Source organism: Thermobia domestica, chromosome 15 (genome assembly GCF_964235325.1).
Source record: "Thermobia domestica chromosome 15, izTheDome1.hap1.1, whole genome shotgun sequence".
NCBI classification, from domain to species: domain Eukaryota; kingdom Metazoa; phylum Arthropoda; class Insecta; order Zygentoma; family Lepismatidae; genus Thermobia; species Thermobia domestica.
Genome location: NC_137468.1, coordinates 132,255,070 through 132,275,078, shown reverse-complemented (window position 1 = coordinate 132,275,078; position 20,009 = coordinate 132,255,070). Strand labels below are relative to the sequence as shown.

Here is a 20,009-nt window from a genome sequence, read left to right as displayed (position 1 = left end):
TGAGATATGAGACTAATAGTTCTATAATCCTCACATCTCTTTGGGTTTGATTTCTTAGCCATCGGTATCATGATCGTTTTCAGAAAGTCTCTTGGCCATTCTCCTGTTTCATATATTTCATTGCATAGTCGCCACAATTCTTTCTTTCCCTTGTCTCCTATATTTTTAATGAATTCAATTGGTATGTTATCTATTCCTGTTGCCTTTCCATTCCTAATCTCGGATATAGCCTTTTCAAACTCATCCCGAAGAATACTAAATCCTTTATCATCCTTGCCTACTTCATTTTCCACTTCAACATTTAGGCTACACGGTCTATCCCTACTCTCATATAAGTCTTCAACGTATTCTTTCCACCTTCCTATGACCTCATTTCTCTCGCTGACTACCTTCCCATTCTTATTTTCTACTGCCATCATAATACTCCCTTGTTTCCTCCGAAGATGTCACCTCCTTGTACATTTCCTCATATTTCCCAACTCTTTCTAATTCTTCTATGTCCTCGCATTTTCTTTTGTAAAACTCTTCCCTCGCTTTGTCTGTTTCTCTTCGTAATTCATTATTTAACTTTCTGTACATCCTTCTGCCCTCTTCTGTATCAACCTGTTTCCACATCTTCCTCTCCCTCATTTTCTGCAACATCTGCTCCGTAACCCATGGTTTCTTAGCAGTTTTGTGTTCGCGGTAACCTACTGCTTCTTCTGCCGCCTGTTGTAAGCAACGTTTAATATGTTCCCACCGTGCGTTACTACCTGCGCCTATCCTTTCCTCGTTTGAACACTTTTCTTCGAATTTTTCAGCGAAAAGATTTCTTATTTCCTCGTTTTTCAACTTTTCAGTATTCAACACTTTGTTACCTACTTTTCTTCTGCCTACATTTTTCAGTTGAATATCTACTTCGGCCAGCACAAGATTATGATCAGAGAAAATATCAGCCCCGGGAAGGGTCTTCGCGTTCTTTAAGCTATTCCGATACCTGTCCTGAATCATAACAATCATAGTCTATCTGATATCTTCCGCCGTCTATTGGTGATTTCCATGTATATCTTCTTCTCTTGTGCTGATTGAACCAAGTATTCCCAATTACTAGTGAATTCTGTCTACAGAAATTCACCAGTCCCTCTTTCCTTTCATTTCTTTCGCCTAAACCATATTTGCCTACGATACTACCTTCCTGTTTTTCTCCCACAACTGCATTGAAATCTCCCATTAGAATTATGCATGCACCCTTCTTCTCCCTATCTATAATTTCTTCTATTTTCTCATAATTTTCCTCGACTTCTTCATTTGCATGCGAAGTCGTCGGTGCATATGTCTGTATCACCACTAGATCCTTCGTTTTCCCTTTAAGTCTTAACATCATAACTCTATCATCAATAAATTCTACTTTCACTACCTTCTCCTTTAAGCGCTTTCCAAGAATTATTCCTACGCCATTATGACCGCCCTTTTCATTACCTGAGTAAAACATTCTATATCCTTCGCTGTTCAATACCCCATTACCTTCCCATCTAACTTCACAAACTCCTACCAAATCTAAATTATTTTGTTTCATTTCTTACATCCAGAATAATTACTAAATATTCCAAATATTCAAACATCTTCATCATTGAGTTGAGTTGAGTTGAGAAAAAGATGAAACGTCCCTTTATCTTACGCAGTGAGGCTTTACGTATATTTCATCGGTAATGTAAGGTGACTTCCAATTGTTCAATGGTTATGGAAGATCCGAAACAATAGCTTTATTACTATATTAATAAATTATATTAGAAATCATATTATATTACATCAGACCTTTGTTTATTGCTTTTATTATTACAGTTTTTAGTTACGCGTTGAATTTGACAACCTCTGCTTTCAAATTTCCATTGAAAAACAGAAGTAAATCTTTGTTTCTCGTTTATTAATGATTGTTTTGGATAAAAAATCGTTTGTTTCGAAAAACAAAACAAAACATAGACAGTTAAGTTGCGGAGTGGCCACCATCACACTGCCCCACTCTGAAATTTTAATTCAGAACTGAAATCAATTGTTTTTTTTTCATTTTTTGGTGATTATTTTGAAGAAAAAGTCATTTGTTTCCAAACACGTAAAAAGGATACTTAGAAAATTAAGTTGGGGTGTGGCCAACTTCATAGTGATTCTTCAAATTTCAAATTTTGATTCAATAACAAAGCCAATAGTTTGTTCTTCGTTTGTTGTTGATTGTTTTGAATCAAGAACGTTTGTTTTGAAAAACGAAAAGAGATATGTAAAATCAAATGTTGGGGACAACTTCGCACTAGAACCCTACTTTCAAATTTCCCTTCGAAACTTTTTGTTTTTCGGTTGTTATTGATAGTTTAAAAGCAAAAATTGTGCGTTTCGAAAAGAGTTAAGACATATTTAGAAAATTAATTTGGGTGTGGCCAACTTCATACTGGTCCATTTTTAAATTTAATTTTTAAACCCAAACAATAGTTTGCTTTTGTTCATTATTAATAGTTTTGAAGAAAAATTAGATTGTTTCGAAAAACGTAAAGCTATATTTACAAAACAAAACAGAGGTGTGGCCAACTTCACACTGACTCCCACTTTCAAACTTCGTTAAAAACCCAAACCAATCGTTTCATTTACGTTTCTTATTGATTGCTTTTAGAGATACAAACTATATTTTTCGTTTCTTATTGTCGTTATTCGGCCATTCCATTCTTACGGACGGGACATTTTAGCTCACGATTGTAACAAAAAAACAAAATTCTAAAAAATATACAGGATTGTTTATATATCTTAAGATTGGTAGCTGGGCTCTTTTTACCTAATCTTATTTTTTTTAATAACAGAAATCGATTCTACCGTCTTTATGATGATCAGTAACTTACGGACGGGACATTTTTTTGGACATGTTGTTGTAGACGTCAACTTGAGCGTCATTTTCTGCGAATTGCAAAATTTTAGCAAGTTATTTTTTTTTTCTGTTGGGTTTAAACTATTTACCTAGATGTTGCCTCACATTTCATCTGAGAAAATTTATATTTAACTCAATAAAAAAAAGAGTCAGTAATTTTACGGACGGGACCAAGAATTATCTTACGGGCGGGACAAAAAAATAATTGCTAAAAAGGGCTTCTTAGAACACTCTTTACTGTCTGAACTGAGTTATTACCCACAAAGAACTAAAACTAGACATAATGTTTACAGATTTGAGAAACAGAAAGGAATTATGCACTTGAACTCTTTTAAAAATTAACACAACTACATGTAACAAGTACATAGTATATTACTCTTTTAACACTAGAATGCCCGCACTTCCGACATACCTAGAATGCCCAGTGGAACAAAAATGTTCCACTTCTTTCGATTCTATAGCAAATAAAATATATTTTTCAAAATCTGAATATTATATGCCTTAATCCACTAAGAACTTCCACAAAGACGTATCACATTATTCTAGCATTGTTGTGAGGCAGGGGTAGTGGGGGGGGGAAGCAGAATAGAGTGAATTAAGTTCAAGTGCTTCCATTTTGTATGAAAATTTTATGTTACATCTGAACTATATGCTCCAGCGCATTTATTTGTTTTCTGCTCTTATCACAAACAGTGTTTGCTAGGAATTATATTTTTTCAACTAATAAATGCGAAAAAGCCTAACAGAAATTTAAAAAAAAAGTTTTGTGGAAAGTGTTCCTTTGAATTGCTACACCACCGTCCTCAGGGGCAAACAGTATTATCAGTTTGCATGACATGCAACACATCCAAATGTTTTCATTTCTTTCGCTGTACACTGTTTGCACACAACCTTTTTGCAAGACGTACATACATTGCATGATCGTCCACAACCCACTTTACACTTCTTGCGTACCTGACAACGCCTTCGTGTAGTTTTCGTAGAGCTGGAAAATGTTGATGTTCCCGGTGTCTGACTCTCCTCTCTATTCCTTCCTATCATGTACCTTTCTGCCAGTTTCTCTGCAAGTTGCAAAATAAATTTGCGAAGTTCTATGACCTTTCCGGTGACCATCTTGAACAGCACCCAGGAATTAACTGCTGCCAGGTCCAGTAAGTTACAAAAAGTGTGTACAGGCCATCATCGGCTGGCAGGCTTCACAGAATATTTGCGAGCCATCATGTCAACTGAATATACACCACTCTTTGTCTTCTAATATATAACAGTTTAAGGTTTCTTCTTGCCATCTGCTTGCAGTTCCACTTGTGGATGCATTGTGCTCAGCATCATGTTCGCTTTTGCCTGGTAAACCATGAGGGTAGTTTGTCCATGTTGCAACACCTGTGTGTAATGTAAAGGAGCCTTTGATTTTTTCACAGAAACTTTAATCTCCCTGTGTGAACGATTCATAGTTCCTACTAGACTAGTAGAAGCAAAACGTAGTCTGTTAGCAAGTGCTACCGAAGTAAAGTAATTGTCACACGTGTCATTTCTTCCTTTCTTCAAGAAGGGCTGAACTAGTTTCATCGCAACATATTCTGAAAGTCTTTCCCCTGCCGCACGAAACTCAGCCTTGCCCAGGTACGGGAAGGCGTTTATTACATATTTCGTATTATTGTCCACGGCTACCCAACACTTTTGACCATATTTATCGGGCTTGGACGGCATATACTGCGGGAAAGAACATCTCGCTTTCGAACGCATCCACAGATATGTCTTGGGCTGGTACATAGCACATCTGTGAATTCTCCACGAACTTATACCATATTTCTGAAATATCACAAAATTTGTCTGTTTCCAATCTTGCGCGTCTCGTAGGCTTGTCGTCGAATCGTAAGTACATCAGAATCTCCAATAACCTGTTCCTGGAAATCGCCTTCTGGCAGAAGGGTACACCCCATTTCTGGGACCATAAGGAATGTACCTTGAAACCTTTTGTCCCTGTAGCACCACAAACGTACATTATTGCAATAAATGCTTCTAACTCATCCAGTGTCATCGACCAACTTTCCTCAACAGTTTGTCTGCGTGCTTCTTTTTCTGTGTATTTCCGTATTCTATTCAACATAGGATCATCAATTATTAGGCGCTAAGAACTGGCAATACTGTCATCAGCAATGTGGCGTATCGCGTGTGATGGAGGACCTTGTTTTTCTTTCAGTACATTTTGCTTAGCAATCCTACCACTTGCAGGATTACCTGAACGTACTACCTCCCAACGGGTACCACCTGGAGCAGTAATTGTCGTACCAATTTGTAAAATGGATTGTTCCATTGCATTACACACACGCTGAACCGGAAGCACAGTTTCTGACATGGATTCGCTACCATCATCTGCCACAGAATCTGACATTTGTGTCTCATCAGAACACTTTCCCTCACTCACTTTTGCTACTTTTTTGCTCTGTTACAACTCACCTTGTACATTACAGGACCGTTTATGTGAGAAACAGGAATCAGAGATGTGGTTACTGCACGAGATAAATTGCTATCACTTGACGACAGAGGAATGAAGTCCTCATCACCGCTGAGGCTGCTGTCTGACAAACCTCCCGAATCTCCCTCCAATAGCTCACAAAACACTTGAAGGATCTCTTCCGTGCTTGGTCCTTTCTTTCGTGACATTTTCAAACTTAAATTTCGAAAAAGTTTGTCAATTACAGACCAGAATCGACTGGAACTAACTGCAAAACAATGACACGTCCAATGTACCGTAAGGTTCATTTCAATTATTTGCGCTAAAAATCAACGCGTCATTCACATCGACTTAGTCAAATAGAAGTCATAACTAGCTGCATAACTATAGCACGTGAAACGAAGCTAATTACACAGCATCTCTAGTGTGCAAAATTTGAAACACTATATAAAGCCTTTGTTTTCCTGGCTAGGCGGATGAGAGGAAGTGAACGAGGGAAAGGTGGTGAAGAGGGAGGGGGATAACGCATTGAGGAGAGGGACAGGAATGCAAACAGAAGAGGGATAATGAACGTCAGTGTAAAAAAGGGTAATAAAATGTGCGTAATAATGTATGCCTCATATACCTGAGCATGGTGGAACAAAATTGTTCCGCGGGCATTCTAGGGATATGTGGTAATATCTAAAAATTGATAATTCCTACGAAGGTAATTTTCACGCAATCGCATCCTTTTTTCAAAAGATTAAAAGTCACAGAATGAAATAAAAATCGTGCGGTAATTAATAGATAAGGACTGCAATGAAGATGATGGTGGAACAAAAATGTTCCGTTGGGCATTCTAGTGTTAAATTTGCAATATTAGTAGAAAACTACAAATATTCCGTCTGGCCTACGATATTAAGACAAGGAGATTGGATGAGACTTGTAACTTCACAGATTTTTCACTTGAATGTAAACAGTTGAATTCACATTTTAAAATATTTAGCAAACTCGGAATCACTTACAAAAATTCAATAACATCATTCTTCTCAACACCACCTTAAGGACAACAATTGTTTGTGTGTGTGTTTAATTTCTTCGAACACTTTAACCAATTTAGCTACTTTTAATGTCACTCTGCTTAACTTATTAGGGGTTATCACATTATTATCCGGAATCTGAGTAAATATCACTGAATTTCACTCGCGCTCCTTTCGCACGGTCTTCAATCTCTTCACTTGAATCTAAATCTGAAGATTCTAGCTCAGCGTGCTTCCACACTTAGTAACAACTTGTCTCAGATTGAATAGTTCTTCCGGTTTCAATCTGACGCTCATCAACAGGGCGAAAATAATGTCGAGACTGAACTTGCGGGATACAACAAACGCGGGTCCACCTTTTCTCGAGAATATCCCTGTATTCACTCACAATTTCTTCACTAACGAACAATAACTGAATTCCGTCGGGCTTACAAAGCTCAGTGGAGCATTGGAAAAATTCCCTTGCTGTAGAAACCTCCATCTGTCGAAACTTAACCCTTTCCCACAACATTCTCTTGAGTGTGCCTCCTACACCATCCACGGCTCCTTTCCCGTGAGAAGTTGCAAAAAAGTTCCACTCACCAGTCACCCCAAAGTCATTTTTTATCATACACATGTTTGCCAGGGTAAATTTATTTTTGAACTCCTTGGCACAGCCAACTGAGAAAACATTTACATGCTCAATTTTGTATTTTGCCTTTAAGTCAGTAATTAAAGTTTTCAAGAAGACCTACACACGCAGGGCCGGCCTTAAGCCGATTGGACCGATTGCTCCCAATCGGGCCCCGCGCCTGAGGGGGCCCCGCGCTAGTGCCGTCTACTCTACTGCCCAGTCTTATCTATTCTCCAGTGCCGTTTTAACAGCATATTAGACTCCAGAGCAAACAAGTGTGTTGTGGCCCCTATGACTAAATTTTGCTCCTAATACATGTAATTAATACATACCATTTTGCTCGCGGGGCCCACAGCCAAGTGGCTATGGTACCGTTAAAATGGCTCTGCTACTCTCGGTTATCAACTACACACAACATATTGCAATACAGGTACATCCATGGATTCTCAAGGGAGGGCAATGGTCTCTTTCTAAGAAGTAAATGAATAGTTTGTATTAAGTTTCTGGGCATAAGCAAATATTTTCTGAATTTAATGCTGCAGTAGTTTCTTTTTCTTTCTTTATTTTACGTGTACAACTTCTGTTGTAAAAACAGATATTATGCCCAGGGAGTATTCTGCACACCCCGAACATCCCTAAAACTCCTCCAAATTTTCTTACACACACATCCCTGGACGTAAAAATATTGTTTTCTTTGAGTTTGTGTAAAAATGTATATCATTATTCTGGGTGCACACCCTCTTTTATTTTGAACACCCAATAACTAAAAGTTCTTGGCGTTCTTACTGATTATGCCATGTGATACTACTGTAAATACCGAGATCATAAATCAGCCTCAGTGCGACTTCTTTGCGTATCCTTTCTCTTATTAGCTATATTAAAAAATACAAAACCAGAGGACAAACTTTGCCCACTTCTGCCAAAAATTCCGTGGTTGTATTTAGAAAAAATGAAGTCAGGAAAACCGAATATATGCTATAGTGCGTTCTGAATAAATGGCTGCTTATGAATGTTGTCTTCTAACTCGAATAATTCAATGGAAAATATGTCTTCCATCTTCTATCAGTTCCTTAAGGTTTGTGATCGTCTCATCACAATTTCATTTTGTCTGCAGTCAATAATGATTTCAAGCTGATTATACCTTTCGTAAGTAGCTACGTACGATGTTCTCACTAACGTACAGTACATTAGGTTTTCCTGACTTGAATTCTTTTAACCAGATACAGCTCTTAAGAAATTTTTGAACCAACTAATTCATATCAATATGCATTTCATTATGTCTTACAAATATAAACTTATGGAAACATAGATTTCACCATTGTATTTATCGTAAAATTCTAGCCTAATTTTGTATATTATATGACTCTCTTTCTATTTAAAAAAGTCGAGCGAGAGACAAGATGGACGACTTCAAAATGGCGGCCACGATAAGCATACCCTCAAATAGATGTCTACTTCCTCCCGGTGTCGCTTAACATGTTTTTGTTTTTCATCCGTTTAGCCGTTTTACAAATAAAATGAAATTTTCGAACTTGAAACACACTGTTTAGTTTTTTTTCTGATCGGGTTTTTGGCCACTGCGGACGTCATTATGGACGGTAGCACTTTAAATTTTGCTTACGCTCGTTTCTTGATATTCCACACTTCTCTGCCAAGTTCGGTTAAGAAACCAGATTTCGACATCGATAGCTTTATTTGTTAGAGAAGACAGCTATGAAGCACTGGTACCAAGCTTTCTTGAAGAATTGCGAGGCACAAGGGTGAAATATGTAGGGATATTTTAAAATTTATCCACTGTCTGCATTTCCATTTGAGTTATTTCTCTGAAAAGTTAGCTGCTGGAAGCAATGAAAAGGGCGAACGTTTTCAGCAGAACATTTTGCAGATGAAAAACGTTATAAAGGGAAATGGGTATAACCACTAGACCAGCAGAGCTCCTTCATGGCTAAGCGATTAGGTACGCGCCTTTGGCGTGGGATCCCGGGTTCGATTTTCGGCGTGAGCTCATGTGGTTCGGATCATGAGAGCCCGAAGAAAATTTTCTAGGGGGGGCTCAAATCCTTGGTTGCTATATTAGGTTTGGCACGTTTTATTTGTATTAAGAAAATCTTAAGAACTTTAATGCATTTTCGTGAGCCACGGAGGGGCTCGGGTCCCACCCTCCCTCCCCTTCGGGCGCCCATGGTTAGGGTCCCATGTTAATCAGTAGGTCCCATTTGATATAAACCTCGCTGCTGAAAGGGACCTTAAGCTCAAAATCAACTCAACTCACTAGACCAGCAGGAAGAGCGCAATATATATATATTGGTTCTACAGATCTTGGTGCAAGTTACTTGTAAACCTAGGGCCCGCAAAATGTTCCCGATTGGGCCACGCACCACCTAAGGTCGACCCTGCGTACCAGCAAGAAGAGCAGATTATGTGTCCGTTCCCAAAGAAATTTTGTGCCATACGTTGGGTTAAAAATACTGAAGTTGCTGATAGAGGATTAGAAATCCTTAAGAACTTAAGTATGTTGAAGTAGCTAAGAGAGAGAAAGAAGAGAAAATATTCAAGCTACGAAACTATGAAAAAGATTTTAGAAAATAAAATGATTGGTCCAAAATTGCTTGCTTCTGAAGTTGAACCACTTTTTAAAGGCATTTCAGACCGAACAGCTTTCTAGAGTTATCAAACATAATTGCAACTGTAATGAATAGATTCGTTACGCACGATGTGCTGGTTAAAACTACAAATATCGCTAAGATTAATGTGACAGATTCGGGGAACTTGGTTAGTGTAAAAAATGTTAACTTGGGATATGGTATTCGTGATGCTATTAAACACTCGAAAGATATACTTCTTTTCAAACAGAATTGTCGGAAATGTTGTAGGCATTTTGCACAAACTTACTTGAAAGACTGCTTTGAAATTTTAGTTCACCAGAAGTCTATCATTTTGTGATTCCAACGTAATATGTAGAAACCCAGAAATTGCTATGAAACGATTTTATTCTTGCCTTGAGATGTTTGTCGAAAACAAGTGGATTTCTGGAATCTGTGCTGGTCGAGTAAAAAGAGAATTTAAAATTCTATGTTCAGATCCAGTATTTCTTGGAGAGGCGAATAATTACTCGAGAGCAAACCGACTTGACACATTCTGAAAAAGTGTGATTGCATCTGAATCTGAATCAGAACTCATATCATTCCTTAAAAAGAGTTTCGTACTTTTACATGGTAATGCTGCCGTAAAGAGAGGTTTTTCAGTAAATAAAGAATGCTTAATTGAAAATTTATTACTTGTGGCACAAAGATTGGTATGGAAGGAATACAGAATGCTGGTGGTGTTGAGAAGGTAGAAATTACAAAGGATATGATTCATTATGTGAGAAATGCCCGAGCGAGATACCGCGAAAGGCTTGAGCAGAAAAAACAGGAGGGACAGGAACATGAGGAAACTAGATTGGCGGAGAAACGAAGAAGTGAACTAATGAAGACCTTGGAAGGAAAGAAGAGGAAAGTGCTTGCTGAAGCTGAAAAAGAAGCAATGTTGCTTGAAGATCAGGTTCACATATTACAAAAATCTTAAACGTTAATATCTAGTTTCTATCTGTATGTGTGCGCGAGTGTTATTGGTATTATACAGTTTCGTGAGTGCTGGACAGAAGGGCTTGTAGAGATGAAGAGGTGCAGTTCCTTAATGACACACACAGTACAGTACAAAATCAATTTTAAGTGTGATAGTAAAATCATAAAACTAAAACTTTTCAAAAAATATTGTGTTAGATAATTACAGTATATGGGTCGCCAAGATAACCGTTGGAAGGAGGGAAAAGGTAAGTTGCTTATTTTATTACATGAACTTTTTCACATCTAAGAGTGTTCACTTATAATATCATTTTAGGCACTTGGTGTAAAATTATGCCCTTTCTATATAATTAGACTGCTGCAAAATCATAAAAACATTTTTCTTACTTAATAGCACTACCTGGAAAATTTACGTGCATTGGACCTGGAAACATGGAAAATTCAGGGAATTTCGTATCTCGAGATGCACACTAACCCTGTAAATGCAAGTGTTTTGCGTTGTATTTTTATTCTTGTTATTTGTGGACGATCATAAAAACAAACCTACATTGGATGAGACAAAAAGTGATCGAAAAATGTTTGAAATTTTTGTTTAGTATAAATGTAGTGTTAAATGATAATATTTCCTCAATATTTGTATGTTAATGACAAACCTTCGTAATCTTGGATTTGTAAAAGGAAGTGTGATGACTACATATTCCATAAATAATAAATAAGTGAACAGTTTTGTGGTACTTCTTGAGGTATTTATCATTGCCCACTCAGTATTCATGTATGTCCTTTGTAAGAAGTCGGGCTGGCTACTGCCCTAATCAAATATCAAACCTTAGGAGTTGGTGCTAATCTCCTTTACAGATATTTGGTCCTCTTTAATTGTATATCCACGTAACCAACTAGATACGTTGAGAAAGTATATTTAATCAGATCTAATGACCTTCATTAGCTATTTAGATCAAGCGATCAAATCGTACCAGATTACTTCTGCGGAGTTATTTGAAGGATATCATAAGGTACATTTATTCTCATGATAGGAAACTGAATCATACATTATTTTTCTACAAATCCCCCTGCACTTCATCGTACTTTTCGCAACGTTTCACAAGTTTTTTGATTCCGTTGAAAAAAAGTTTTTTGGTTGCACCTGTAGCCAATTTTGCACCGCATCAATGACTTTTGCATTGGTTGCAAATCTTCTTCTCCTGAGTATTGGCGATTACATCCACTGTGATTCGTCTGTTTTCCATCACCATACCCTCAACGACTTTCAAATTGCCCTCAGACGTTGATATCGATGGCCTGCCCGATCTTCCCTCGTCACATAAAGAAGTTCTTCCTTGTTTGAAACGCTCTATCCATTCGTAGATTTTGCTTCGCGATAAGTAGCTGTCACCACATTGCGCTTGCATTCGACGAATAATTTCCGCAGGTTTAACACTTTCCGCAAACAGAAAGCAAATCACTACCTTCATTTCATCCTTGTTACAAATAGACAATGGAGCTGCCATGTTTAACGGTCTGCTATACTCCAACGACTAATGCAAGAATTAGAGTGACACGTTGCAAAGAAATGTTGCAGACGACACCAATTCAGCGCTGGATACTAGCAGTGTTACCAAACCTTAGTGCGAGAAATTGCAGATCCCTTTACTTTTTGACTTCTCCTCGTATATTAGGAAATCTCATCTCTGGAACTCAAATGAATCGAGAAAAGATTGGCCATCGTATCTAATAAGCTACACCACAGTAAGGTAGGAATGATTTGTATAGACCGAGAGTACCTCGTTCGGCATGGTGGCTAGCTAAGAAATATGAATTTTTAGCACTGCGATGAGCTTCTGTCCCTTGGTTATGCATTATATGTTCGTACTGTTCTAAATGATTTTGTCTCTTTCAGTCTTATATACTTGCATTTATAATGTGTTTTTCACCTTTATGGGACACCTGTATTGTATTGTGGACTGATTTTGTCATCTGATTCAGTATGTCCTAAAGCATGGTATACCCTCGATACGCTAGTAGTCTGGGAAGGAAAAAGGAAAAGAAGAAAATGGAAATAAAAAACAAATTTAACTATGTACATATTTACATATCTACAAAAGACTATGTACATTTATACATATTTTACACATTTACATTCTATTTACAATAGACTATGTTACATTTATATACATTATATACAGCATATTTACAACAACAGTAAGATATTTTACAAATATTTACATTATATACAGTATATATGGCATATTTACAATACAACGCTAAGATACGTTACAATTATTTACATTATATACATCACGTAAGAGTGTTTACAATTTTTTTTTGTATTTTTGAAGTTATTCAATTTTTTAAAGATATTTTGAAATTTTATATTTTTTTGTATTTTCTATTTTTTTTAATTTTGTTATTTTTTTAAAAAAGTTAACGTTTATGTACAGTGGTATATACACATTAACAAATTATAAATTACATACAATATATATGCAGTAACACAGACATAAAATCCTACAGTCCAAGAAGATGAGAATTGGCATCATGTTCCTCTGCAAACGATTAACCTTTTCCAAATCGTGGTTCTATAGTCTAAACTTGATTTCAACTTCTCCAAACGTTGGTTCTCAAATTGAAGTAATTTTGAAACGAAACTTGGAATTTCCAATAAATTTCTTTTTAAAACACGTATTTTCACTTCTTCTTGTACGTGTTTCGACGAAAGGCACGGAAGAAGCTCCATAACCATTATACTCACCCTATCTTCAATCCATTTATTTACCATTCGACCGTATTCTTCTAGTTTTATTGCTTCTTCAGCTGTGTTTAGTGCCTGGATCTTTAGAAGTTTCCTCTGAAGTTTGATGACCTGCTTCAGAAAATTGCTCCTGGTTTTGGTCTCAATTTTCACGATGAGCTTTATCAGCACATCGGAGAGATTATGTTGTTTATAGCCATGAAGCTCTGTTACTTCTTCAGACATCGGGCTTCCACCCTCGAATGTTCTATCATTCTCTGCTGTATTTGCCATAGATGTTACAGCGGCGCCATTGCTAACAGCAGGAATAATAATAACAGGCGAGTCAGAATTACTATCGGAAATAGCTCCATTGACTGCTGGAGTTCCTGTGGACATCGTGTGGACTGTTGTTGTTACCAACATTAGTTGCACTGCCCGTAATGTTGGAAGTCCTTGACTACTTTCAGCCAAACATCTGTTCCCAGTTGCAAAGCTGACAGTGTCAGTTAAATGTATTTCAACAAGCAACGTAACACACATCGACGCAGGACTTACCAATATCGGTTGATTATGTATCCTCAAAAAGGGCTGATCGTTGATAATGAGCTCCATGTACTCTGAATCCATTAATCTCAAGAAGTAATGCTGGTAGTTGGTAGACCTGCATAGCTCTTCTCGGAGTTCATGATCTTCCACATAGTTCGTCGACCATGGATACCAAAATAAGTCTATTTGACCAGTTGTTGTGACCTCGGAGAGGACACAACCTCCTGGTTCTACTAGCTGTCTTGTATTTTGATGGTGGTACTGGAGGTATAATTTGGTGCATATGGTGGTAAATGCATTGATTTGTCTCATGGCTGAATGCTTTAGATCATTTTCTCTAACAGAGTCCAGGGATCTCATCATTTCAAAGGTGTTAGTACGAAAGAGAGATCCTTAGAGAATTCAACAAATCAAGTGGAGTGGAGGTTCCCAGATTAATAAGACATCCTTCAGTTCTTCCGATAGTTGCTGATGAAGCTGACTCCTGTAAGTAACCTTTCCGAGGCATGGCAACTGTGACTGATTTGCATTTGGAAGTTGAAGAAGAAAAGAACCGATAGGACATTAACGGACTTCTAAGATAGACATAAGAAATCTCCTTTAGAATGGGTCCTTTCAAGGTCTTCTGGTTTTTAGAGACATCTTTGGTTGTGTCGTTAGATGCGTCAGTACGGTCAGATATATTATCAGTAATTATGGAAATAGTAGAAGGAGCTTTGATACTTATAACGCTTGGAAATACAGATAACAGCGATGTTCCTTTTGGAGGTAGTATCGTTGCATCTCTAGCTGCTGATCTTTCACTAGGGCATTTATTTTTTGTGCCTCGGTTTCGCGAGCCATAGTAACCTCTTCCGTATCCTTTTCCGAAGGAATTCATCATGTCTCCTCACAAATAATAAATATATATACAGATCTTAATTAATGCACTCCTACATATAGTCTCATGAACAGAGAAATTAGTATTCATAGTAACATAAGTAGCTCAATTGTTGACAAATTATCTAGAAAGTTTAAACAATTGTTAAACTTTTCCTGAGCCTTTGCTTTTAGAGAAAATAAATAAAACTTTCGTAAGAAATGAAATACATGTAGTTCTCATTTAAAAAAATGTTTTCTAACATAAGAAAATTAAAACATTTCCTAAACAAATTAAATTTTATTTTTCGAAATAACCTCGTCTTAATTTACTATAACACTTAACAATTAGTAAAACTGGAACTCAGTCAGGGGTGTAGCCAGCAGGTTTGAGGTAGGAGGGGCCCGTCGTTTTTGAGGGGGGGCCAGCTACAATGTACAAAGCCAAAAAATGTGTTGCTGCTAGTGTTTTTTAGGCCTGAAAGAAAGGAAAATTTGGTTTCCTTCTGGAAAACTAAAAATATTATCTTAGCTTATTATTATTATTATTATTATTATTATTATTATTATTATTATTATTAGTAGTAGTAGTAGTAGTAGTAGTAGTAGTAGTAGTATTCTCCATAAAATTATATTCAAGATAGTTTTTATATTGCTTAATCAAGAACTACTGCCTGGACCAAACGCTATACTTTTGTGGATAACTGTAAAGGTAACCAAGAAAGTTCTGTCCCTTTTCGTGGAGGTCTGTGTTCAATTGGACCTTACACCGTGAGTTAAATGCGAGTAGAGATACGGCGAACGCCAGTTGTTGGTGTGGGTATATCCAACATACTACCTGGTTGTGGCAATTCAGATACACAATGAACTTACATAAAGACAGAGGGAACATGGGACATCCACAGAGCGTCATAAGAGCATGTATGCTGAACGAGTTCAAATGGAGGTCAAACGCCGCTGTAGCGGGACAGAAGATATGCCAGGCCTTTAGTGAGGGTGTCGTGACGACGCGGACAGTGCAGCGATGGTTTAACAAGTTTAAGGACGATGACGAAACACCCGAAAACATCACGTACCAGAAGACCAACACATGTACAAAGAGGAACTGGGACTACAATTCAGTGTGTGGGAAACCATTCGGCAGCACATCCATCAACTTGGGAAGCACTACAAGTTGGGTCGATGGGTCTCACATGTTTTGACTCCGGGCCAGAAGGCAACGCGGCAGTCGCCTGTGTTTATTTACTGTTTCGAAGCCATTTCTGGATAGGGCGTTGACATGTGATAAAAAGTAGGTCCTATACGAAGCTCCACGGCGCCGTTATCATTGGTTAGCATCCCATGAATCGATTTCAAAACAGCCGAAACCAGCACTGCACCAGAAGAAGGTCCTTCTGTGTATTTGGTGCATTGTGCGTCGGGAACTGCTACCAGCTGGTCAGAGTATCAATGCAACTGCGTAGTGATGGCAGTTGAGCTGTACTCAAGAAAAAACTCAAAACTCCGGAGCCATCACTTCAGAATTGCACATGAGTCCTCGTTTACGGGACAACGCTAAATCCCACGTGGTTAGGATGACTCAGGACACCATTCTGCGCCTTGGATGGGAAACAATATTGCAACCACTATATTCCCCGGGTATTGCACCGTCCGATTATCACCTGTTCCATTCTTTGGACAATCACCTTAGAGGACGCCAGTTCAAATCTCTAGTAAAAGTCCAAAATGCAGCTGATACCTTCTTCGTTTCACGGACCACCAAGTTCTACCGCGATGGATTCCATGGCCTTCCAGAACGTTTTCAGAAGGTCGTCGATGCTGATGGGGACTATTTTTGATCTTCCAGGTTAGGTGACATATTGATATTCGAAGGTGGTGGGTGAAAAAGCGACAGAACTTTTCTTGCTTGCCTTTATATTTAAATTTTAGACCTTGTATACAGAACTTATCTACACAAGATTAATTTTCTTTGAAATTTCACTTAATTTCTTTACGGTTTCCTGACAAAAATACTTAATTTGTGACTAAAAAAATATAATTATTTTATTACACTGAGTAGAAATAAAAGAGAGAGCGAATGAAATCCAAATTGAATAAAATCATTGTTTCTCACCAAATTTTTCATCCTCTATGTCTTTTAAAGCACTTGTTAAAACATATAAAAATATACTACAATGAAAAATATACTACAATGAAATACACTACAATGAAAAATATACTGTACTTACAAATCAGTTTAGTACCTTTGTTTTATGGCTGTATTTGTAGTACCTTGTTAAAACGTTTGTCTTCAAACTGTCAAATATAAATCGCAGTAATTTGTGTAATCTGCTGTCACAAAAAAGTATCCTATTTTTCGATCGGTATAAGGAAGAGATACTTAATACAGACCCTGTCCATAAGACCCGTAGGAATTTTGAGGTGGACTAAGTTTCTCTTCAGATCCAAGTAAGACACGTCTCAGTGATGGAAAAAATCTTGGGTGATCATCTGGCAACCCGGGCATAAGTTGGCAAATTGGAAATTCAATATGGCGGCCATGCGAAAATGCCATATTTACCTAAAACACGAATATCTCATCATTAAATGAAGCTAGAAACTTCATTCTTGTACCGAATTCAAGATAATGAACACTATAATCAAGAAACATTCGTAACGTCGAAACATAGTGCCGCCATTTTTAAATATGGCGGCAGGTTTTTCGAAATTTCGATTTTTTTCGTACACTATTATCATTTATTCGAAGATAACTACGAAACTATAAGAGATACCATAAACATACCTCAAGTAAACGGGATAGAGCATAATGAGAGCTTTCCAACGGTACCAATATCTTTTCTTTATCTTTAAATTTGACTGAGTTATTGAAATTTTAGTAGCTCAAGGTGTTTGGCTTCAGATTAAATTTAGTAAGGTGAAGCCAATCTCCTCATGATTTTCATCCAAAGTAATAATTAAAAATAGGCATCGCCTTATTTTTATGTAGACTGCGTCAGAAAAGTACGACTAAGATCTACTGTAACCTCCATATACATTGCGAGACACCATTTTTGTAGTTCAGATTCAAAAATGTAAGAGAGCTCCCTCGAGGCTAAGCGGTTAGCGTACGCGTCTTTGGCGTGGGAGACCCGGGTTCGATTCCCAGCGGAAGCTCATGTGGTTCGGATTCCACACTATTTTCTCACATCAATGATAACAGTCAAACATTTATGAGCTCAGACGAAGAAGAAGCAGAATGCAGTGAAATTGAAGACAACAACGATAGAAGAGAAACTCCTATAACAAATCGAGTTAAAGTCCTTTTCCAGATAATGTTTTATAATATTCATAAGGGAAAAAGGAAAACCCCTTTGCATTTATTGACTGGCCATTCAATTCATGAAAAATGTAAGAGCAAACAGCTGATAACATTATTCAATAAAGCTGGGTTATCAGTCAGCTATAATGAAGTTATGGAATCTCGTCATAATCTTGCACAATACACTATGATGGCATGCTCACAGAACCTTGCACTTCCAAGTCATTTTGTCAGTAGTAACTTTACTGTAGGTGCTATGGATAACTTTGACCACGAAGAGGCAAGCCTTTCCGGTCTACGGGGTACGCATGATACTGTTATGGTATTATTCAAGAAAACTCCAAGTGTAAATCCTAGTAAGCCACCACTATCTGAAGTAGCTCTTAACAAACTCAGAAAACGAACTGGTGTCCTTTTACCATGTCAACAAATTAGAGATTACCAGAAACCATCAACACCGTTGAACATTCCACAGGATCTTAAAATCATTGAAGATGCTTACACTTTGCCGTGTGATGAGATCAAGAAAGAAGAGGTAGTGATAAGTATGTTGCAAGCTGTTGGAGGATTGACAAACAAACAAACAAACAAAAAAAAAAAACATTGACATGGTCTGGAATTTCTGATGTTATTTCAGAAGCTGATGTTCCACTACAACAAGTTGGTTTTCTCCCTATTTTGCCTTATCCAGTAACATCTTATGATACTGTATATTCATGTATGAAAAACTTTCAAAGCTTGCTTTCAGTTCTCGATCAACCAGCTCTGCCAATTTCATGTGATGAAGGCATTTTTCATATTGCAGCAGAAATTCAGTTAGTTTCAAATGAATTTCCAAACCTCTTGGGATCTTTCCATATGACCAAACTTTTACTTTCTTGTATTGGTAAGTACATAAATGGGAGTGGATTAGAAAATATTCTCATCGAAAATCACGTGTTTGGTGTTAAAGTTGCTGAAAGTGTCCTTCAAGGGAGTAATTATGTAAGGCCACTCAAAGGAATGTTAATGTTAGCAGAAGTTGTGGAGAGATTAAAGTGGAAAGCATTTTTGCATACTTCTGACGATGATTATCAGTTATCTACAAGAGTTGCAGAAATTCTTACTGCTATGAATCATTCAACAACAGAAGATGCGCAAGCAAAGTTTAAAGAGCTGATTGCAGCATCACAGGAAGTTTTGGAAGCCTTAAATGTTTTCACTGAAGAGCAGATGAGGATGTCTGAGCAGTGTCAATTCCTTGAGGGGTTCTTACATCTAATAAGTTTTTTTTAAAGAACCACATAAGAGCTGACAGAGAAGGTAATTGGAGTCTCTATCGTCAAACACTAAAAGATATCCTTCCAGTTTTTCAGGTATTTGACAGAATAAACTATTTGAGATCGGGTTCACTATTCTCTGAGCAAATACTGAATCTTGAAACACGCCATCCTGAAATATATAACAAGTTCAAACAAGGACATTTTGTTGTACGAAGGACAAGTTGAAAATTTAACGCTGTGGGTATTGACATGGCTCTCGAACAGACAATAAATCGTTCTCAAAAATCAGGTAGAGGGATTATTGGCCAAACAAAAATTACTGAATATATTGCAGAATGGGAGCTTGCTTACCATGAAGTACTGCTCATACGAAAAACATTTCAGTCTGTTCTTAATGTTATACCGTGTGATTATGAGTTAAAAATGCATCATGAATTAACGGGAAGGCTCAGAAATAAAATGGAAGAAAGCATCCAAAACATGTTCCAGTACATTGAGAGCAGAAAAAATCCATATATTGTGAATGGCGAAGTGAAGCTTCACAACCTTCTAACCAATGAGTGTGTCCCGGAATCGAGTGCTAAGAAACTTTTACAATTTTTGATGACTGCCGAAGAAGCTTTTGCCACATTCCGACAGGAAAGGTTTATATCTCGCTCGAAATCACTGATGGCACCCATTCACAGACAAAATCTTCCCAAATTTCGAAGTATAACACAACCTAGCATGCAGATGAAAAAGAAAACTGTGAGAAGCGTTATTAAGGATCAATTACTG

At 37.4% G+C, this 20,009-nt stretch overlaps 1 protein-coding gene across 4 annotated transcripts in view; it reads left to right on the top strand.

Moving 5' to 3' along the window:
• LOC145671241 (ciliogenesis-associated TTC17-interacting protein-like) overlaps positions 1 to 20,009 on the top strand; it is a 527,666-nt gene that overhangs the window by 338,762 nt on the left and 168,895 nt on the right. The gene's annotated exons all lie outside the window — the stretch shown is intronic.